Source organism: Ovis aries, chromosome 2 (assembly GCF_016772045.2).
Source record: "Ovis aries strain OAR_USU_Benz2616 breed Rambouillet chromosome 2, ARS-UI_Ramb_v3.0, whole genome shotgun sequence".
Taxonomy (NCBI): domain Eukaryota; kingdom Metazoa; phylum Chordata; class Mammalia; order Artiodactyla; family Bovidae; genus Ovis; species Ovis aries.
In genome coordinates, this window is record NC_056055.1 from 24,354,234 (window position 1) to 24,378,109 (window position 23,876).

Genomic DNA, 23,876 nt, shown 5'->3' on the forward strand with positions numbered 1-23,876 from the left:
CTGTGCCTCCATCCCTGGCCCTGGAAATGTCTGAAGGTTTGCTCCCTGCAGAGGATAAGGTGAAGGAGGCTGGGCTCAGACACCGGACTCGCTGAGGGCAGTTGATTCTGAAATGCCGCCTAGCTTGCCTGCTTCTTCCATATGAGTCCAAGAATGTGGTCAGCCAGTACGACCTCCAGGGCAGGATACCCCATGATGTTCTCCTGAAAAACCCACCAGCCCAAGAAAACAGGTGATGGAAGAGCCCAGGTGACTGAAAGTCACACACAAGAAGCCCATCAGCCTAGTTACTGTCCCTGCTCCCACCTCGACTTTACAGTGAACATGTCTGTGCCTTGCTGTAAGGTGAGATGGCTGTGAATCAGACATTTGAAGACGGAAAACTTCCAGTAAAAGAAACAGAAACCAAAGTACATAGAAAAAGTGCAGGGTGGTGGCAGTGGGTAAGGCGGAGGAAGTGGGAGAAAAGACAAAGAACGGAAAAATAGAATTTTCTAAGAACTATGATTTGTATTCTTAAGGAAATAAAGGAAGATATTGCTCCTAAGAAATTGAAGCAGGTAAAAACCGAAAAGGAATGTACATAGGATAAAAGCAGGTCTTGGAAACTAAAAAAATAGGGACATCAAAATGAGGAGTTTAGTGGAGGTGATGGAAGGAGAGGGGATATCTCCAAGAAAACAGACTAGAGGAAAAATTAGGAGGAAGATGGGAGAGAAGAATGAAGAATATCAGAAGAGTTCTTCAGGAGATCTGACATCTGAACGAAGGAATCCCATCAGTGGAGGCGGATAGAAGACAGACAGGAATGTAGCAAAGAAATCACTTAAAAATTCCTAGAACAGAAGGACTGGGTTTCCAGTTTGAAAAGACTCTCTGAATGTCCTGCAAAATGGAAGAAGAAAGAGCCTCCCCAAAGCACAGAGTCTGGAATGTCAAAATACAAACAACTGAGATCAAGAATGACCCTAACATCTGACAGTGTGGGAGAGAAAAGGGGCCCGAGCCTTCCCGTGTGGTGAGGGCAGAGAAAGAGTGGTGTCCTGAGATTTCAGGGAATGATGTCCAACAGAGAGCCTAGAGCCAGAAGGGTGAGTCGTCAGGAGGAAGTTAGAAAAACGGCATTTCAGTTCTGCCAATTCCTGAGGAACTTGCTTTGCAGATACCCTTTCTCAGGAAGCTACTAGTGGATGCTGCTGCTGCTAAGTCACTTCAGTTGTGTCCGACTCTGTGCGACCTCGTAGACAGCAGCTCACCAGGCTCCCCTGTCCCTGGGATTCTCCAGGCAAGAACGCTGGAGTGGGTTGCCATTTCCTTCTCCAATGATATTCTTCAGCAAAATGAAGAAGCAAATCAAGAAAGAGAGGAGGGACTTCCCTGGCAGTCCAGCTGTTAAGACTCTGAGCTCTCAATGCAGAGGGGCCTGGGTTCAATCCCTGGTCAGGGAACTAGATTCCATCATGCCACAACAAAAGATCCCTTGTGCCTCAACTAAGACCTGGTGAAGCCAAATTAAGAATTTTAAAGAAGAGACAGAGAGAAATAGGAGGTCCAGGAAGTAAGAGAGAGGTAAAGGAATCTCATGATGACCGGTTACCTGAAGTGCCCTGAGGGTCCTGTGGACTGAGGGTATAGAATGGGTACCTTGAGGGAGCAGCAGGAGGGAGGTCCTAGAAGGACTCTTTCCAAGGAAAAAAATGCAACTGACAGAACACCTGATGCATTGAAAAGAGATTCGTATTTCTGGTGAAAGGTTTTGGAATTACTTTGTAATAGGTACAAAACTGCAATACCTTACAGTGAAACAAATAATACCTTTATTTGGCATGAAATACTCGTTAATTTCAAGGAAAATGAGTAGCTTATCTCTGTTGTTAATGTCATGAATGTTGGATGCAAATGTTGCTTGAAAGTTGTTAAAAGTTGAAATCATCAAACACATTTTTATTAGAGTTGGCAGTAATATACTGGTAAGTTCATGGTTTAAGAAAGAAACGTTGTAATCATCAAAGCAAAAATATAAAGGAACATTATGAATTGATTCCATACAATAAAAAATTTGACAGATATTCTTGGGGACAAATATTATGGAGGATATTGATAATGCCAATGAAAAACATATTGATAATGCAAATGAAAAACATTTAGAAAATGCTATCAAAATCTGCAATATTTTTATTGCATGGCTAAAAATAATTGAACACTTTAGACTGAATATATTTAATGTTACTCAAAAATAGTGATATTGATATGAGCATGTCATTGCAATCTAAAATTTATGGAATTAGCAGTTTCCAAACTGTATCTGACTGAAATAAGAAAGCAATTTTGGGGAAAATTTATAAATGAAGGCAGCAATGTTTTAGCCCTTACCAACAAAATGCAAAATTTCATAGCTGAGATATGTTGTATTAGTCTTCTCAGGCTGCCATAAGCAAACACCACAGACTGAGTGGCTTAACCAACAGAAATGCATTGTTTCACAGTCCTGGATGCTGGAAGTCTAATATCAAGGCATTGCATGAAAAGATGCTTAACATCACTCATTATCAGAGAAATGCAAATAAAAACCACAATGAGGTACCATTTCATGCCAGTCAGAATGGCTGCTATCCAAAAGTCTACAAGCAATAAGTGCTGGAGAGTATGTGGAGAAAAGGGAACCCTCTTACACTGTTGGTGGGAATGCAAGCTAGTACAGCCACTGTGGAGAACAGTGTGGAGATTCCTTAAAAACTGGAAATAGAACTGCCTTATGACCCAGCAATCCCACTACTGGGCATACACACCAAGGAAACCAAAATTGAAAGAGACATGTGTACCTCAATGTTCATCGGCAGCACTGTTTATAACAGCCAGGACATGGAAGCAACCTAGATGTCCATCAGCAGACGAATGGATAAGAAAGCTGTGGTACATATACACAATGGAGTATTACTCAGCCATTAAAAAGAATACATTTGAATCAGTTCTGATGAAGTGGATGAAACTGGAGCCGATTATACAGAGTGAAGTAAGCCAGAAAGAAAAACACCAATACAGTATACTAACATATATATATGGAATTTAGAAAGATGGTAATGATAACCCTGTATGCGAGACAGCAAAAAAGACACAGATGTATTGAACAGTCTTTTGGACTCTGGGAGAGGGTGAGGGCGGGATGATATGGGGAAAAGGCATTGAAACATGTATAATATCATACGCGAAACGAATCGCCAGTCCAGGTTCGATGCATGATACAGGGTGCTTGGGGCTGGTGCACTGGGATGACCCAGAGGGATGGGATGGGGAGGGAGGTGGGAGGGGGTTCAGGATGGGGAACACATGTACACCTGTGGCGGATTCATGTCAGTGTATGGCAAAACCAATACAATATTGTAAAGTAATTAGCTTCCAATTAAAATAAATAAATTTATATTTAGCATCGAACCTGGACTGTCTGCAGCTTCTTATAAGGGCACTAATTCCATCATGGGACCCCATCCTCATGAAGTCATCTACACCTAATCACCTGCCAAAGGCCCCACCCACTGTGGTACTGCCCATCTGGAGAGTGCTTCCTCATCTGCATGAGGCTGACTGGGCACTTACCTGTGATTTGGCAAGTCTGCTCCCAGATGTGTTCATGTGTGCACCAGGAAATGCGAGAAGAGTTGCACCATCCGTAATCATAAAAATGTGGACAGACTACTACGAGCAATGACATGAGTGCATCTCAGGTAATTTCGTGCTCAGGAAGGCATGTTGCAAAAAGTTGCATTCTGTATGATGCCAAACACACACACACGCGCACACACACACACGCAATACAGTGTGGTCCATTTTTTGTCCCTATGGTACATACTAAAGGAGATCAGTCCTGGGTGTTCACTGGAAGGACTGATGTTGAAGCTGAAACTCCAATACTTTGGCCACCTGATGCGAAGAGCTGACTCATTGGAAAAGACCCTGATGCTGGGAAAGACTGAAGGCAGGAGGAGAAGGGGATGACAGAGGATGAGATGGTTGGATGGCATCACCGACTCGATGGACATGGGTTTGGGTGGACTCTGGGAGTTGATGGTGGACAGGGAGGCCTGTCGTGCTGCGGCTCATGGGGTTGCAAAGAGTTGGACACGACTGAGCAACTGAACTGAACTGAACTGATACATATGCAGAATCTGAATTAGCTTCAATTATATGAACAAGTTCCCGAACAATGCTGTGATGGTTTTGACTTAAGTTCCATAAACTAGATAAATTGAAGAGAAAGAGACATATATATTCTATCAAGTTTTTCCATCAAGCAATAATATGTCTCACTCTATAAACCTTTTTGTACTCCGTCTGTAAATTTTGACAGTTTTCTTCCTTGGGCATTATACATTGCTCTTAGAATTATCAATCAGTGTTTTCTGTATTTGTGTTGCTGCTATTTTTGGTACTATTAATAGAATATTTCTCCATTATAAATTATATTCTGTGATTGTTGTGTTATAGAAAATATATTAAATTTTACATCAAATTCATGTATTTGATGACGTCATGCATTATAAACATTTTAAGATAACTCTCAGTTTTCGGCACATTACTCCACATCTTCTAATTGTAATATTTTTGTTTTCTCTTTTAAAATAATTGTATGTCTTATTTCTGTTTCACTTGTTTTTGAATCTTCTGCATTTCAGAAAACTGTTAACAGTGATAGCAAGAGACTTTGTTTTGTTTCTAATTAAAATGAGTTGGTTGCCACTCAAAATTAGATTTTTAGATTTCTCAACTTTTTGCTACTAGTAGGTCTTAAATGGTATAAAATTACTTTGGAGTATTAAGTGAAACTTTTTACTAGACCTTTTCATGTCAGTTATCTTGGTGGCTCAGATGGTAAAGCGTCTGCCTACAATCCAGGAGACCCGGGTTCGATCCCTGGGTCGGGAAGATCTCCTGGAGAAGGAAATGGCAACTCACTCCAGTACTCTCGCCTGGAGAATTCCATGGATGGAGGAGCCAGGCGTGCTACAGTCCATGGGGTCGCAAAAAGTCGGACACGACTGAGCGACTTCACTTATCTTTCAACAGACTTTAGTACCTAAAATATACAATTTGACCACTAGATGGTGCTGTGCCCCAATTTTTTGATGACCTGGCATTCTGAGCAGGGCGTGGCACAGCATTAAATTACTGAGCTGTTGTTAAAGTTTAAACATTTCAACTTAATATAATCCTCAAATGAGTATACTCCTTTCAGCTTTCTTCAAAGTGACCCTAAATTAAGAAGATGGTTTGCTTGTCTATTGCTTTTGTGTGGGCTCTCTTTACCTGTGGTGTGAGGGCTTCTCATTGCAGCGGTTTCTCTTTTTGCAGAGCACAGGCTCCAGGGTCGGTGGCCTTCAGGAGCTGCAGCTCATGGATTCAGTAGTTGCGACTCGAAGGCTCCAGAACGCAGCTCAGTAGTTGTGGCATACGGACTTAGTTGCTCTGCAGCATGTGGGATCTTCCCGGACCGGGGATCAAACCCACGTTCCCTGCATTGGCAGGCAGGTTCTTAGCCGCTGTGCCACCAGGAAAGTCCAATAATTTTTTAAAAAAATCTGTTTTCTCCCTTTATCTGGGCACTTTTATGGGGGGTGGTATAACTGACACAGAATAAAGTTTACCATTTTAGGTCCATAACCCAGAGTTTTAACACCTCCGTAGTCTTGAAATCACCTCAGTTCTCTGGCACATTCGTCACCCCGATGAGCTCCTCCGTGCGGTTTCGGCAGTCAGCCCTTTCCCAGACCAGCTGCTGGAAACCACTGCTCTGCTCTCCTCACTGGTTGCCTTTCTTGTGGTTTCATGCCCTCGGCATCATGCATTCAGCGTGTGACCTGTTGTGTCTGGCCTCGTTCCTGTAGCGCCATGCTTTCAGGATTTATCCATGTTGTCAGCTGATTCTGTAATTTGTTCCTTTTAACTGGGGAGTGGCATTTCACCGTATGGATAGAAGACAATTTCTTCATCCATTCACCAGTTGATGGGCATTTGGGTTGTTCCTAGTTTTTGGATATTATGAATAAAACTGCTATAAACTTTCATGTACAAGTCTTTGTGCTGATGTGTATTTTCTCCTGTGTCAAATGAATACATAACAAAAGAACTGCAGAATCAGATGATTAGTGTTAATATATGTTTAATTTGATAAGATGATGCTTCCAAACTGTTTTTCCAAAGTGGCTGTACCATTTCATATTCCCACTAGCAGTGCAGAAAAGTTTCAGTCTCTCCATCTTCACCAACACTTGGCATCACCCGTCTCTAAAATTCTGGTGGGTGTTTAGTTATATTTCATTGTGGTTTTACTTCGTGTTTCCCTAATGTATGATGATGTTGAACATCTTTTCACGTGCTCATTGGCCATCTGATAACTTTGGTGAACCGTCTAAATGGTTTGCTCCTTTAAAAAAAGTTGGGCTATCTCCTTATTACTGAGTTATAACAGCTTTTCATATATTCTGGGTAGACGTTTTTTACATGTTTTGCACATATTTTTTACAATCTGTGGTTTGCCTTTTCATTTGGCTTAATGGTGTCCTTTGAAGAGCACATATCCTCAATTTTGATGAAGTTTATTTTCAGTTCAGTTCAGTTCAGTCGCTCAGTTGTATCCGAGCATGCCAGGCCTCCCTCCAACACCAACTCCCAGAGTTCACTCAAACTCATGTCCATCGAGTCGGTGATGCCATCCAGCCATCTCATCCTCTGTCATCCCCTTCTCCTCCTGCCCCCAAACCCTCCCAGCCATCAGAGTCTTTTCCAATGAGTCAACTCTTCGCATGAGGTGGCCAAAGTACTGGAGTTTCAGCTTTAGCATCATTCCTTCCAAAGAACACCTAGGACTGATCTCCTTTAGAATGGACTGGTTGGATCTCTTTGCAGTCCAAGGGACTCTCAAGAGTCTTCTCCAACACCACAGTTCAAAAGCATCAATTCTTTGGTGCTCAGCTTTCTTCAAAGTCCAACTCTCACATCCATACATGACTACTGGAAAAACCATAGCCTTGACTAGACGGACCTTTGTTGGCAATGTAATGTCTCTGCTTTTGAATATGCTATCTAGGTTGAACGTTTATTTTACTAAGCTTTAAAATATATGGTTCATGCTTCAGGGGTCCAATTTAAGAAGTCTTTGCCTAGCCCCAGGAGACCAAGATTTTCTTCTGTTTACTTGTAAAATTTCATAGTTTTTGCTTTTTCATTTAGATCTATGAGCCACTTTAAGACTGTGTATTAGTCTTTTTAAACAGCATGAGATTTTTGTTTTTCAGTTGCTAAGTCTCTTAGGGACCCTATGGACCACAGCATGCCAGGTTTTCCTGCCTTCACTGTCTCCTGGAATTTGCTCAGATTCATGACCATTGAATCGATGATGCTGTTGCCTCCTTCTCCTGCCTTCAGTCTTTCCCAGCGTCACGGTCTTTTCCAGTGAGTCAGTTCTTTGCATCAGGTGGCCAAAGTGTTGGAGCTTCAGCTTCAGCAGCAGTCCTTCCAATGAATATTCAGGGTTGATTTCTTTTAGGATTGACAGGCTTGATCTCCTTGCTGTCCAGGGGACTCTCATGAGTCTTCTCCTGCACCACAATTCTAAGACATCAGTTCTTCGATACTCAGCATTCTTTCTGGTCCAACTCTCACATTCATATATGACTACTGGAAAAAAGATAGCTTTGACTATATGGACCTTTGTCAGCAAAGTGATGTCTTTGCTTTTTAATATGCTGTCTAAGTTTGTCATAACTTTTCTTCCAAGGAGCAAGTGTCTTTTAATTTCATGGCTGTCTGCAGTGATTTTGGAGCCCAAGAAAATAAAATCTGTCACTATTTCCACTTTCCTTCCATTTGCCATGAACTAATGGGAAGGGATGCCATGATCTTAGTTTTCTGAATGTTGAGTTTTAAACCAGGTTTTTCACTTTCCTTTTTCACATTCATCAAGAGGCTGTTTAGTTCCTTTTTGGTTTCTGCCATGATGGTGGTATCATCTATTTATCTGAGGCTGTTGATATTTCTCCTGGCAACCTTGATTCCAGCCTGTGATTCATCCATCCTGGCATTTTGCATGATGTACTCAGCATATAAGTTAAATAAGCGAGGTGACAATATACAGCCCTGACTTACTCCTTCCCCAATTCTGAACCAGTCAGTTGTTCCATATAAGGTTTAAGTGTTGCTTCTTGACCGGCATATAGGTTTCTCAGGAGGCAGGTAAGGTGGTCTGGTATTCCCATCTCTTGAAGAATTTTTCTGTTTGTTGTGATCCACAGAGACAAAGGCTTTAGTATAGTCAATGAAGCAGAAGTAGATGTTTTCCTAGAAATCCCTTCTTTCTCTATGATCCAATGGATGTTAGCAATTTGATTTCTGGTTCCTCTGCCTTTTCTAAACCCTGCTTGTACATCTGGAGTTTCTTAGTTTATGTAGTGCTGAAGCCTTGCTTGAAGATTTTGAGATCACACCCTTGTCGTGGAGAAGGGGCTTGCAAAACTCAAGAAAGCTATGAGCCATGCTGTGCAGGGGCACCCAAGATGGACAGGTCATAGTGGAGAGTTCTGACAAAATGTGGTCCACTGGAGGAGGGAATGGCAAACCACTCCATTCTTTGAAAAGGAAAAAGTGTGTGGTAGGAGTTGAATTTAATTGTTTTATCCTATTTTTCATGCAGATAGCTATTTGTTTTAGCTCCTTTTGTTGATAAGATTATAATTTTTCCATTGAATTGCCTTGGCACCTTTGCCAAAAATTAACTGGCCCTGTACGAGTGGGTCTGGAGAAGGCAATGGCAGCCCACTCCAGTACTTTTGCTTGGAAAATCCCATGGACAGAGGAGCCTGGTGGGCTGCAGTCCATGGGGTCGCTAAGAGTTGGACATGACTGAGCGACTTCACTTTCACTTTTCACTTTCATGCGTTGGAGAAGGAAATGGCAACCCACTCCAGAATTCTTGCCTGGAGAATCCCAGGGACGGGGGAGCCTGACGGGCTGCTGTCTACAGAGTCGCACAGAGTCGGACATGACTGAAGCGACTTAGCAACAGCAGTATGAGTGGGTCTAATTCTGAACTATGTTTCTCTAGTGGTCTACTTGTGTATTTTGCTTAGACCCTGATACCATGCTGTCTTGATAATTGTTCACTTATAGTACATCTCAGGGATCCCCTGGGAGAAGGCACTGGCGACCCACTCCAATACTCTTGCCTGGAAAATCCCTTGGATGGAGGAGCCTGGTAGGCTGCAATCCATGGGGTCCCTAAGAGTCGAACACGACTGGGCAAATTTACTTTCACTTTTCACTTTCATGCCTTGGAGAAGGAAATGGCAACCCACTCCAGTGTTCTTGCCTGGAGAATCCCAGGGATGGGGAAGCCTGGTGGGCTGCCATCTATGGGGTCACAGAGAGTCGGACATGACTGAAGCGACTTAGCAGCAGCAGCAGCAGCAGCAGCAGCAGGGATTCCCTGGTGGCTCAGGTAAAGAATCTGCATGCAAAGCGGGAGACCTGGGTTCGGTCCCTGGGTTGTGAAGATCCAGAGGAGGGCATGGCAACCCACTCCAGTATTCTTGCCTGGACAATTCCCATGGACAGAGGAGCCTGAGGGGCTGCAGTCCATAGGGTCAAAAAGAGTCTGAGTGACTCTTTTCAGTTGAAAATGACTGAGTGACTAAGCACACAGCACGCACAGTACATCTTAAAATCAGAACTGTGAGTCCTAAACCCTGTTCTTCTTTTTCAAAATTGGGTCGGTTATTCTAGGTTCTTTGTATTTTCACATACATTTTGTAATTAGCTCCTCAATTTCTATTAAAAAAAGACTCCTGAGATTTTGTCTGGGCTTGCACCAAATCTATTCATCAGTCTGGAGAGAATTCATCAGTCTGGAGCACAACAATAGCAAATCATGAGTGTGAAATGTGTTCCATTTATTACAGTTTAATTTTTCTCAGATTCATTTTATCATTTGTGCATTTGTTAATGTAGTCAAATTTATGTAGAAACATACAAAAATATTTCATATTCTTTTATAACATTATAAATGAGTTTTAAGATTAAAAAAATTTAATGTTCCAATTTTTCATTGCATTTGTAATATACAAAAATTTCCAGTTTACATTGTACTCTTAGTATATATGAATACAATGGATTTTTGTATATTGACCTTGGATTCTACACTCTTGTTATGCTCATTTGTTAGTTTTAGCAGCGTTTTGTAGGTTCCTTAGATTTCTCTACACAGAGTCTCATGTCTTTGTGAGGTAGTTTGTGATGTAGATAAAGATGGTTTTATTTCTTCCTCTCCAACCTGTATGCCTTTTATTTAATTTTCTCACAGGGACTTCTGTGGTAGGCAGAATATTGGCATTAGAATGTGCGTGTTCTAATCCTTATATCTGAGAATGAATAAATTAGTTGACATGGCCAAAGGCAATTAAGTCTGTGGATGGAATTAAGGTTGCTAACCAGTGACTTCAAGAGATTATTCTGGATTGCACAGGTGGACCCAGTGTAACATAAAGACAAGAAGTTGGCAAGTAGGAGGTCAGAGTGATGAGGTAAGAGAGACTAAGGTTGCTTCTTGCTGTCTTTTTCTTAAATATAAATTTATTTATTTTAATTGGAGGTTTAATACTTTACAATATTGTTCTTGCTGATTTAAAAATAAAGGAAGAGGCTGTGAGCTGAGGAATGTGGGTAGCTTCTAGAAGCTGGAAAAGCAAGAAAATGGATTCTCCCCAAGAGCCTCCAGCAGAAGCCAGCCCTGTCCACACCTTGATTTTAGCCCAGTGAGATCTGCGTCAGACTCCTACCCTATAGAACGCTAAGATAATAAGTTTGTGTGTTTTTAAAATTTCTTTAAAAAATTTTTATTGGATTATAGTTGCTTTACAATGTTGTATTATTTTCTGCTGTACAGCAAGTTGACTCTTACACATATACAGGTATCCCTTATTTTTGGATTTCCTTCCCATTTAGGTCCCCACAGAGTGCTGAGTAGAGTTCCTTGTGCTCCACAGTTTATTCTCCTTAGTTGTATATTTTATACATAGCAGTGTGTATAAGTTGGTCCCAGTCTCCCAATTCATCCCACCTTCTTATTCCCTTGGTAACTGTAAATTTATTTTCTATATCGTGACTCTACTTCTGCTTTGCAGATAAGTTCGTCTGTATAATTTTTCAGGATTCCACACATAAGTGATATTGTATGATATTTGTCTTTCTCTTTCTGACTTCACTCTGTATGACAATATGTAGGTCTATCCATATCATTGCAAATGGCATTAACTCATCCTTTTTATGGCTGTGTAATGTTCCACTGTATATACATGCCACATTTCTTTACCCATTCATCTCTCCATGGGCATTTAGATTGCTTCCTTGTCCTGGCTACTGTAAACTGTGCTGCAATGAACATTAGGGGTGCTTGTATCCTTTCGAATTATGGTTTTCTCTAGATATAGCCTAGGAGTGGGGTTGCTGGGTCATATGGTAGCTCTATTTTTATTTTTATTTTTATTTTTAGGACCCTCCATGCTGTTCTCCATGGTGGTTGTACCAATTCACATTCCCACCAACAGTGTAGGAGGGTTCCTTCTTCTCCACACCTTCTCAAGCGCTTATTGTTTGCAGGCTTTTGGTGATGGCCATTCTGACCAGTGTGAAGTGATAGCTCATTGTAGTTTTGATTTGCATTTCTCTAATAGTCAGTGAGGGGCTTCCTTGGTGTTTCAGTGGTAAAAAATGCAAGAGACATGGGTTTGATCCCCGGGTCGGGAAGATTCCCCTGGAGAAGGAAATGGCAACCCACTCCAATATTCTTGCCTGAGAAATCCCATGGACAGAGGATCCTGGCAGGCCACTCCATGGGGTTGCAATAGAGTCGGACGTGACTTAACAACTAAACAACAACACCACCAATAATAATTAGTGATGTGATGCTGAGCATCTTTTCATGTGCTTTTTTGGGCCATCTGTATGTATTATTTGGAGAAATACCTATTTAGGTATTCTGCTCATTTTTTGATTGTTTCATTTAGTTTTTTGAGAAATATTTATGGTTTTAAGGCACTGAGTTTGTGGTAGTTTGTTACAGCAGCCCCGGGAAATCAAACAATATCCAGTGATGAAGAAAAGTGGTGGGGGTGGACAGAAGACGCTTTTTTAAATGGAGTACACTGATTTTTAAATAACGCTCATTACAATAACAATTGAAGGGAAGGCCATCCCCTGAATTCCTGCCATGAGTCTGATCTGTACTAAGAAGGATCTGGGCCCATTTAATATTAATCCTGGTGCTTGCTACTTGAGAGCTGAAGGATATCTTAACAGATGCTTCTAGCAGAGTGGTAAGAAGTGCTGCTGTCAATTTTTTTTCTCCATTAAACTATTTTTTGATGTGACAATTACTTTGAGCATTAGAGATTCTATACTACACTACCTGAAAAGTCAGGACTCCTTGTTGACTGATGTTTTTTTTAGAAAAAATTTTAAGAAATTCATCTGACTTAGAAGAGTGTAGCAAGGTGGAGATATGTTGCTCAAATTTCTCTAACAACTCTGGAATCCAGGTTGAATCAAATCCATCTTTAAAGCTGGCCTGTCTCAGGGCCTAGTCCTTGTTCAGTAGGACTTGTCTTGAATGAGTTTCTGAGGTCCTAGGGAAGTGGGTTAATCCAGGTTTAGGGCGGGTTTCCTTGAAGAGTCTGTCTGTGCTCTTTCTCTCGTTCTGCCTGTCTGTGTTCTGGTGAGATGTCACTTTGGCACTTAAGCAAACAGGAGATGCTCTCTGGATCTTTCTCTGGTTTTCCTTCTGTCCTCTGACACCAGGCTGCCACTGCCGCCACCTGCCAGTCTCTGCTTTCCTTTGCCTTGAGTTTCTCACTGTGCTCTTGCCACATCTTGCAGCAGAGAATCATGTGCTTCCTTTCCAGCTGCCATGAAGTATTTGGGGAGACAGGTAAGTAAGTGTGGACATCTCAACCTGTTACTCTCTAGGCTTAGATGTCCCTGGAACCCAGAGCTGGTGCAGACACTTGTGGGACCCCCTGCTCTGATGCAGATATGGCCCATGAGGAACTGGCCACCAAGATGGCAGATCACCCAGCGTGTCCTGCAGTGCTTTGTACAGGGATACCCTCGTTCTGCCCTGGAAGTGTGGCGCTCAGACCCGCAACATGCAGGCCTTTGGGGAAGGGGGATGCTATTTTGGAATGAATGGTTTACACTTACTCCCTCACTTCTGATGTAGCTGAAGAAGCAGCAGGCAGCCCTGAGAAGTGGCATGCTGGGTGAACGTATATCTCCTGGTTCACTCTGGCCTTGGTGTGATAGAGGCAGGGGTACCACAGAGACTCTTTCTCACCCCTGACTCCTTGTGAAAGATGAGTCAAGGTATTGGGGCCTCCAGGAGTGCATTTCCTGCCCTTAGACTTAGGTTATTAAGGTTTCCGAGAACCGGGGTCTGTCTTTGGATCGTGTTTCTGCACATTGGATGTGGGCTGGCAGCCTCCCCTCCCCTCCAGTCTGGGCTCTCCTACGTAACCTGAAATTTCCTGTGTCCCTGTCATGATCGTAATGCTCTGGTCTTTCCTATCTCTCTTCTCTGTGGTGAATCCCCTGCTTCAGTTCTTCACTGCTGCATAACAAATATCCCAAAGCTGAGTCCTGTGAAACAACAGCAATGCTTGGCTAGCCACCCTGCAGTTTTGGGACCACTTGGCCAAGACGGTGTGTCCTCTCGGGACTCCTTGGTTGGTAGTGATCACTGTAGCTTGGTCATCTCTGCATCCCCAACCCCACATCTGGAAGCTGATGCTGGCTTTTAGCTGGGACTTCTTTCTGCTGGTACTATCTGCCAAGACCTGTGGTCTCCTCATGTGGCCTGGGCCTCTTCAGAGCACAGTGGCAGGGGTCCATAGGGACAGCCTGCAGAAGAGCCAGCTGTCACCTCTCATGACCTGACCTCAAAAGACACGTGGCATCACTTCCACCCTGTCTGGCACCTCAGATGCAAGTCACATGTTTGAGCTGAGGGGAATGGGGTTTGGGGATAGGGTTTCCATCTTTTGTTTGCAGTCATGTCTAGAATTTTTGGACATGTTCTAAAACTTCCACAAAGTCCTTTAGGGATTGTCTGGGTTTTCTGGGAGGCTGCTATAATGAAATACCACAGACTGGGTGGCTTAAACAACAGGAATCTGTTCTCTCCTGGTTCCAGGGCCCGGAGTCTGACTCCAGGGTGTTGGCTGGGCTGCTTCCTTCTCGGGGGCTCAGTGAAGAACCTCTTTCAGCCTCTGGTGATCCTGGCAGCCCTTGGTGGTCCTTGGCTTGCAGCTGTGTCACTCGGGTCTCTTCTCTGTCTTCACTCGGCCTTCTCTGTGCATCTGTGTTCAACATTTCCTCTTCTTCCAAGGACACCTGTCATTGGGCTTAGGGTCCTACCTTCAAGGTGGCAGGAAGTGTGATTTTCCTAGGTGACTAGAAAGAAAGTAGAACAGAAATGTCCTCCATGGTGCCCATCTGCAGTGGGAGCCTCATGCCAGAGTGCAGAAAGGAACAGGTAAGAGACACAGGATGCTCAGGATTTTCCTCCTCCCAGACGAAGGTCTGTTGGGCCAGGTGACCTCTTTTGGCCCAGCACACAGCTCATCTTTCATGGCCTTGCAGTGAGCTGTGACATGTGTCTAAGTCTTCACCTGCAGAATGCCAGAGCAGAAGTGACATGTGAGCTCAAAGGAACATGATCACCCCAGGTGGACAGGGGTACCATGGGGTACTCACAAAATATGCTCTTTGGACTGGTCCATGATGCTACACCCAGGAAGAACGGAGTTAGTGCCAGAATGCAGAGCGAGTGCATTGCCAAGCACATTGTCTCATTCAGGGAAGGCTTTCTTTGTAAAATAAGACTCTCAGTGAAGGAAGTAGGATGTTGACTTACATTCTGGTGCACATTTCTTCACTAGTTTCAGCCGGATACTCTGCTGCAGGGGATGGTGGAAAATGACCCAGGACAAACCTGGTCCCATGGGCCTGCTCCTCTGGGAACTGCTGTGGGAGGGAGAAATGAACTTCCTGTCCCTAGGCCCCTTGGTGTTAGGTCTGCTCATGACAGCATTATGGCCCTTCTCTCACTGACACATGTCAACCAGCATCTCACAAATGAACAAATGATCACTCAGCTTCTCTCACTCCTGAGTTATACATTCAAACAAGAGTTCTTCCAACTTTAAGACTTTGGCAATACTCCAAGATAAATAAGAGGGTGGACTTAAAAAAAATAAGCTTCCAAATTGCTAAGAAACTAGATCCTGACTGTTCTCAACACACAAAAAAAGATGATAATTATGTGACTAGATGGAGGTGGCCAATGAGGCTATAGTAATCTTATTGTAACATACAAATGCATCAACCCCTTTGTGCACCTCGAACTTACACAATGTCATATGTTGATTGGGTGTCACCACTTCAGTGGTGTCTGACTCTTTGCAACCCCATGGACTGTAGCCCACCAGGTTCTGCTGTCCATCAGACTCCCAGGCAAGAATAATGGAGTGGGTTGCTAAGCCCTTCTCCAGAGGATCTTCCTAACTCAGGGATCAAACCTGTGTCTCTTATGTCTCCTGCATTGGCAGGGGGCTTCTTTACTGCGAGCACCACCTGGGAAGCCCATATATTGATTATATCTCAATTTTATTTTATTTTTTTAAAGAAGAAGAGAGGTGGGCTCTGGGGTCAGAAGGCAAGGCTCCATCCTGATTACTTGCTGGGACCCTGGACATATTTCATAACTTTACAAGCCTCAGCTTCCCCCATTGATTGGCTTGGCAATGCTAGGAGTGCTACCTTTTTGGGCTATTATGAAGATTAAGTGAGAGTCTGAATGTAAAATGGTCAGCACAGCAGCTGATACAGAAGTGCTCAGTTGACGTTACTATTTCTATTACTGCTACTGTGAATGGCATTAGGAAAGGAAATGTTGTCATAGAAGGACCTCCTTGACTCAGAGGGAACATATTCCGGTTGGACTCAGGTGGAAAACTGCACACCTTTTAGGAGGATGTGATGTGCACACTCTCAGCGATGTGACTTTCCAGGACTCAGTCCAGTTGCACACACTCTGTGAGGCCATTCACAGTGGACAAAATCCGAGGTCCAGGTGCTCCCCACAGAGGAGGGGAGGCCCGGGGACCCTGCCACCAACCCACCCACTCTGCCCGTGGTTCACAGGCAGAGCAAAGGCTGTGCCCCTGACTGGCCCCTCAAGGAGACCTTGCTGCTGGGGCCGGGGCTAGAGCTAAGCACTAGTGGAGGCTGGAACCCTGAATGTGGTTAACTCATGGTTAACTCATGGTAAGAACTTCTCAGCTCTTCCTGGAGTGCTGCCCCATTTTCACAAAAATGACTTAGAATGTACAATTCTAAACGTATCTCCTATCTTTTCTGCCTTTCCCAGACATCTAGGCGTCGGGTCACTACATCCTAGGTCCTGCTTGGGTGGCAGTGTCACCACCTGGGAGGCTCCATGTGCTGGCTAGACCCCAGGCTTGTAACCACCAGGCCTAAGCTGCAGGTGGTGGCCGAGGAGGTCTCCTGGAAGGTTGTGGCTAGGGCCATTGTGTTCCCCCACCTTTATTTCTGTCTCAGTCTTGGTGAGTTCAAATATGTCTGCGGGTATTAGAGTATAAATTGGTGCTCGCCAACGTGCTTCTGAAATTTTGAGTGAATGCTGCTGTCTGACATTGTATGTGTGTATGCGTGCATGCCAAGTGGCTTCAGTCATGTCTGACTCTCTGTGACCCTATGGACCATAGCCCTCCAGGCTCCTCTGTGCATGGAATTCCTCAGGCAAAAATACTGGAGTGGGTTGTCATGCCTTCCTCCAGGGGCTCCTCCTGACCCAGGGCTCAAACTTGCACCTCTTATGTCTCCTGCATTGGCAGGTGGGTTCTTTAACTCCAGTGCCACCTGGGAAACCTATATATGTGTACATTCAGATCTAAATTATGGGAAATACTCTCCAAATATCACACCCCTTGTGTTAAGGGGAGAATTCCTAAATAAGTCAGATGATCCAGGGCAGAGGGAACCTTTGTTGAAAGCTTCTGGGATTTAAGAAATGATCAAGAAAATGCTAGTCTGGTGCTTTGTTTTTAACATCTATAAAGTCTGCAGAATGTCCAGCCTGACCCCAACCTTGTTGGTTGAGCTGTGGGGTGGTCAGGCCACCAGCCCCTGCCCTGTGGGGGAGGGTTGGGACGGGGAGTGGACAGCTGGCCTCAGTCTCAGATTGTCCCCTGGGTGTGACCTGGGCAGCTGCCACAGAAGCAGGCTGCCAGGGGCCACCATGTTACTTCTGCTTAGTTTGGTCTAATTTTCAGCAATAAAATTTCAGCCAGAGCATGTGCTGCATATGGGGTGAGGGGGGATGGGCGGTGGTGACATATGTGTCTGGGGACCCAGGCCGGACCAAATCTGCCTCCTGTCTATCCAGATACATTCTCTATATGAGCCTCATACTGCAGACATGCGCTGGCGTTCAGGCTGGCCTCCAAGCTAGCTGGGCCCATGTGAACTGAGGTTTGCGATCTTGACCCCATGGGAGGGAGAGGCTCCGTCCATGCATGGTGTGTGCAGAGTCCCTCCCAGGCTTTCCTGGGCCTGCTGGCTACTGGCTGCATGAGGGCAGTGGCCACTGGGATGGACCAGCACCAGGGGGTTGCGTGGTCCATCACCCTGCAGAGCAGCCTGTGCTTACCTGCATGGCCCCTCAGCCACCGACTATCAGCTTGAGGGAAGCTCAGAAAGCCCAGTCATTCAGTTGTGTCTGACTCTTTGCAATCCCATGGACTGTAGCCTGACAGGCTCCTCTGTCCATGGGATTTTCCAGGCAAGAATAGTGGAGTGGGTTGCCATTTCCTTTTCCAAGGGAAACACCCCTAAAATTCATTTCATTCCTTGTTACTGCTTTTGGAGAACTCCTCTCCACCCGCCATACTCCAGCTTTCATGGGGAGGGTGTCACAGCTATGGTCATCTCCCTTATTTCAGTGCCTCCTGAACTGGAGTTGCATCAGATTCCCTTGGAGGGTTTGTTGGGGTTAGGGTTAGAGTAACAGATTACTAACAAAGTGATGCTCAAAATTCTCTAAGCCAGGCTTCAACAGTACGTGAACCGAAAACTTCTGGAAAGCTGGTTTTAGAAAAGGCAGAGGAACCAGAAATCAAATTGCCAAATCTGTTGGATCATCAAAAAAGCAAGAGAGTTCCAGAAAAATATCTACTTCTGCTTTATTGACTGTGCCAAAGCCTTTGACTGTGTGGATCACAACAAACCGTGGAAAATTCTCCAAGAGATGGGAATACCAGAACACCTGACCTGCCTCCTGAGAAATCTGTATGCAGGTCAAAAAGCAACAGTTAGAACTGGACATGGAACAACAGATTGGTTCCAAATCTGGAAAGGAGTATGTCAAGGCTGTATGTTGTCACCCTGCTTATTTAACTTCTATGCAGAGTACATCATGCGAAATGCTGGGCTGAATGAAGCACAAGCTGGAATCAAGACTGCTGGGAGAAATATCAATAACCTCAGATATGCAGATGACACCACCATTATGGGAGAAAGTGAAGAAGAACTAAAGAGCCTCTTGATGAAAGTGAAAGAGAGTGAAAAAGCTTGCTTAAAACTCAACATTCTAAAAACTAAGATCAATGAAAATGGAGAGATCACAACAGACAACACAGAAATACAAAGGATCATAAGAAACTACTATCAGCAATTATATGCCAATAAAATGGACAACGTGGAAGAAATGGACAAATTCTTAGAAAAGTACAATTTTCCAAGACTGAACCAGGAAGAAATAGAAAATCTTAACAGACCCATCACAAGCACAGAAATTGAAACTGTAATCAGAAATCTTCCAGCAAACAAAAGCCCAGGTCCAGATGGCTTCACAGCGGAATTCTACCAAAAATTTAGAGAAGAGTTAACACCTATCCTCCTCAAACTCTTCCAGAAAATTGCAGAGGAAGGTAAACTTCCAAACTCATTCTATGAGGCCACCATCACCCTAATACCAAAACCTGACAAAGATACTACAAAAAAAGAAAACTACAGGCCAATATCACTGATGAACATAGATGCAAAAATCCTCAACAAAATTCTAGCAATCAGAATCCAACAACATATTAAAAAGATCGTACACCATGACCAAGTGGGCTTTATCCCAGGGATGCAAGGATTCTTCAATATCCGCAAATCAATCAATGTAATTCACCACATTAACAAATTGAAAAATAAAAGCCATATGATTATCTCAATAGATGCAGAGAAGGCCTTTGACAAAATCCAACACCTATTTATGATAAAAACTCTCCAGAAAGCAGGAATAGAAGGAACATACCTCAACATAATAAAAGCTATATATGACAAGCCCACAGCAAACATTATCCTCAATGGTGAAAAATTGAAAGCATTTCCCCTAAAGTCAGGAACAAGACAAGGGTGCCCACTTTCACCGCTACTATTCAACATAGTTCTGGAAGTTTTGGCCACAGCAATCAGAGCAGAAAAAGAAATAAAAGGAATCCAAATTGGAAAAGAAGAAGTAAAACTCTCACTGTTTGCAGATGACATGATCCTCTACATAGAAAACCCTAAAGACTCTACCAGAAAATTACTAGAGCTAATTAATGAATATAGTAAAATTGCAGGATATAAAATCAACACACAGAAATCTCTTGCATTCCTATACACTAATAATGAGAAAGTAGAAAAAGAAATTAAGGAAACAATTCCATTCACCATTGCACCAAAAAGAATAAAATACTTAGGAATATATCTACCTAAAGAAACTAAAGACCTATATATAGAAAACTATAAAACACTGATGAAAGAAATCAAAGAGGACACTAATAGATGGAGAAATATACCATGTTCATGGATCGGAAGAATCAATATAGTGAAAATGAGTATACTACCAAAGCAATTTACAAATTCAATGCAATCCCTATCAAGCTACCAGCGATATTTTTCACAGAACTAGAACAAATAATTTCAAGATTTGTATGGAAATACAAAAAACCTCGAATAGCCAAAGCAATCTTGAGAAAGAAGAATGGAACTGGAGGAATCAACCTGCCTGACTTCAGCCTCTACTACAAAGCCACAGTCATCAAGACAGTATGGTACTGGCACAAAGACAGAAATATAGATCAATGGAACAAAATAGAAAGCCCGGAGATAAATCCACACACATATGGACACCTTATCTTTGACAAAGGAGGCAAGAATATACAATGGAGGAAAGACAATCTCTTTAACAAGGGGTGCTGGGAAAACTGGTCAACCACTTGTAAAAGAATGAAACTAGATCACTTCCTAACACCGCACACAAAAATAAACTCAAAATGGATTAAAGATCTAAATGTAAGATCAGAAACTATAAAACTCCTAGAGGAGAACATAGGCAAAACACTCTCTGACATAAACCACAGCAGGATCCTCTATGATCCACCTCCCAGAATTCTGGAAACAAAAGCAAAAATAAACAAATGGGATCTAATTAAAATTAAAAGCTTTTGCACAACAAAGGAAAATATAAGCAAAGTGAAAAGACAGCCTTCTGAATGGGAGAAAATAATAGCAAATGAAGCAACTGACAAACAACTAATCTCAAAAATATTCAAGCAACTTATGCAGCTCAATTCCAGAAAAATAAACGACCCAATCAAAAAATGGGCCAAAGAACTAAATAGACATTTCTCCAAAGAAGACATACGGATGGCTAACAAACACATGAAAAGATGCTCAACATCACTCATTATTAGAGAAATGCCAATCAAAACCACAATGAGGTACCACTTCACACCAGTCAGAATATCTGTGATCCAAAAATCTGCAAGCAATAAATGCTGGAGAGGGTGTGGAGAAAAGGGAACCCTCCTACACTGTTGGTGGGAATGCAAACTAGTACAGCCACTATGGAGAACAGTGTGGAGATTCCTTAAAAATTGCAAATAGAACTGCCTTATGACCCAGCAATCCCACTGCTGGGCATACACACTGAGGAAACCAGAATTGAAAGAGACACGTGTACCCCAATGTTCATCGCAGCACTGTTTATAATAGCCAGGACATGGAAGCAACCTAGATGTCCATCAGCAGATGAATGGATAAGAAAGCTGTGGTACATATACACAATGGAGTATTACTCAGCCGTTAAAAGAATTCATTTGAATCAGTTCTGATGAGATGGATGAAACTGAAGCTGATTATATAGAGTGAAGTAAGCCAGAAAGAAAAACACCAATACAGTATACTAACATATATATATATGGAATTTAGAAAGATGGCAATGATGACCCTGTATGCAAGACAGCAAAAAGACACAGATATGTATAGCGAACTTTTGGACTCAGAGGGAGAGGGAGAGGGTGAGATGATTTGGGACAATGGCATTGAAACATGTATAATATCATGTAAGAATCGAATCACCAGTCTATGTCTGATGCAGGATACAGCATGCTTAGGGCTGGTACATGGGGATGACCCAGAGATATGTTATGGGGAGGGAGGTGGGAGGGGGGTTCATGTTTGGGAACGCATGTACACCCATGGTGGATTCATGTCAATGTATGGCAAAACCAATACAGAATTGTAAAGTAAAATAAAGTAAAAATTAAAATTACAAAAAAAAAAACAAAAACTAAGATCATGGCATCTGGTCCCATCACTTCATGGGAAATAGATGGGGAAACAGTGGAAACACTGGCTGACTTTATTTTTCTGGGCTCCAGAATCACTGCAGATGGTGACTGCAGCCATGAAATTAAAAGATGCTTGCTTCTTGGAAGAAAAGCTATGAGCAACCTAGATAGCATATTAAAAAGCAGGAACATTACTTTGCCAACAAAGGTCCATCTAGTCAAAGCTATGGTTTTTCCAGTAGTCATGTATGAATATGAGAGTTGGACTATAGAGAAAACTGAGTGTAGAAGAATTGATGCTTTTGAACTGTGGTGTTGGAGAAGACTCTTGAGAGTCTCTTTGACTGCAAGGAGATCCAACCAGTCAATCGTAAAGGAAATCAGTCCTGAATATTCATTGGAAGGACTGATGCTGAAGCTGAAACTCCAATACTTTGGCCACCTGATGGGAAGACTGAATCCTTGGGAAAAACCCTGATGCTGGGAAAGATTGAAGGCAGGAGAAGGGGACGAAGAGGATGAGATGGTTGGATGGCATCACTGACTCGATGGACATGAGTTTGAATAAGCTCTGGGAGTTGGTGATGCACAGGGAGGCCTGGCGTGCTGCAGTCCATGGGGTAGCAAAGAATTGGACACAACTGAACTGAACTGAACTCCACGCCCTGAACTGAACTCCATGCCCTGAACTGAACTCAGTACTCCACGCCCAGGGTTTCTGATTCAGGAGGTCAAGGTGGGGCTGAGAATTTGCATTTGAAGCAGGTTCCCAGGTGATGGGAGTGGAGAGGGGGACACCTGGGCGCAAACCTGTCCTGGTGTCAGGACTGTGAGACAGATTAGGGTTGCAACCCCACCCAGTGTCCCATGGAACCCTGGCTTTATGGTCCATGACAAAGGGTTTGTGGTTAAATAAATGTGGCATTGTGGCAAGTCCACATCTCTTAGACATTCCAGATACACTGAAGTGATGTGAAGTGAAAATCGCTCAGTTGTGTCCAACTCTTTGCGACCCTATGAACTGTACAGTCCATGGAATTCTCCACGTCAGAATACTGGAGTGGGTAGCCTTTCCCTTATCCAGGGGATCTTCCCAACCCAGGGATCAAACTCAGGTCTCCCTCATTGCATGCAGATTCTTTACCAGCTGAGCCACTAGGGAAGCCCAGATACACCGTGATGGGATAAAAGTTGTTGTTGTTGTTGTTTTTCTTCTGATTTATTTGTTTTATTGATGCCTGGATGCTCAGTCCTTGACTGGGTACTCCCAGAGAGGGTACAGCGGCTCCTTCTGCTGCTGCTTCTTGGTCTTCAGGTTCTCTTCATGCTTGTTCAGTCAGCGGCGTGTTTTCTTGGGCCGTGGATCCAGGGGCTTGTACATCTTGTCCTTATAGAATTTCCTGGGGTTCTCTTTCTGAGTCTGGTTAATGACAGTCAGTACACAGGTGATGGATTTATGAAGAACTCGGACTTTGGAGAGTTTGGAAGCCATGCTGCCTGCCGCTTTAGCCACGTGCCGCTGGGACAGCTCCACCTTCAGCTCCTCCTCCTGTTTCAGCAGCTCCTCCTCCTTCTTGCTGTGAAGTTTTCTGCTTTAATCTTGGCCATGCTGTACAGTCTGCCTCTGCTGCCTTCTCAGAGGGAAAGAAGGGGTAAAAGCTGGAATGAATCCTGCAGGGCGGCACCAGGCTTCCTTTCACCCTACGTTCCCCAAAGCTATTTAAATACGGGACACATTTCTTGCACCATCCCTTCTACCTGGAGTAGGGTTCCATCAAGCATTAGTTTGAGAAATGGATCCAGAGCTTTATTTGTCTCCTGAGATTCTGTGTAGTCTGAAGGTGGGACAGAGCCCCTCACCCTCCATTCATGACGTGTCCCCTGCTTTACCTGCCAGGATGAATCTGACTTTGTGAGGCTGTGTTTGGGGGAGACGTGCGGGCTGTTCCTGGGCACCTTCCAGGCTCTTCCGCACCCCCTTCCATGCTGCCACCTTGACTTTGGGGGGCTCCTGACGGGGGTTGCTGGAAGAGGGAGGTGGGGGTGATCAGCAGGGTTGGGGGTGCTCGGTAAAATTTCAGGGCCTCCTGGACTGTGCACTTGCGGTGGTCAGAGTCTGTGTTCTGTGCAGCCCCAGCCCCAGTCCACTGC

General features: G+C 43.6%; 1 pseudogene; it reads right to left on the bottom strand.

Moving 5' to 3' along the window:
• Nucleotides 1-22,915: 22,915 nt before the first annotated feature.
• On the bottom strand, nt 22,916-23,596 carry LOC101108460 (large ribosomal subunit protein uL29-like; annotated as a pseudogene).
• Between the last annotated feature and the right edge of the window lie 280 nt (nt 23,597-23,876).